The following is a 323-nucleotide window of genomic DNA, read 5'->3' on the forward strand; positions in this document are numbered from 1 at the left end:
ATAGTAAAGTCCAGAAAAGTGAATTTTAACTAAAAACTAATAAAAATATACTAAAAACTAACTAAAATATACTAAAAACATACTAAAAACAATGCCAAAAAGCGTACAAATTATTGGGAGCTCAAGAAATGCATGAGGAAGCTCATCATCAAGAAATCCCTGAGATGCCTCAAGGGATGCACTTTCCTCCCAACAACTATTGGGAACAACTCAACACCTCCTTAGAAGATTTGAGCCACAATGTTGAACAATTAAGGGTGGAACATCATGAGCACTCCATCATTCTCCAAGAAATAAGAGAAGACCAAAGAGCAATGAGGGAG

Source organism: Arachis duranensis, chromosome 9 (genome assembly GCF_000817695.3).
Source record: "Arachis duranensis cultivar V14167 chromosome 9, aradu.V14167.gnm2.J7QH, whole genome shotgun sequence".
Lineage (NCBI taxonomy): Eukaryota > Viridiplantae > Streptophyta > Magnoliopsida > Fabales > Fabaceae > Arachis > Arachis duranensis.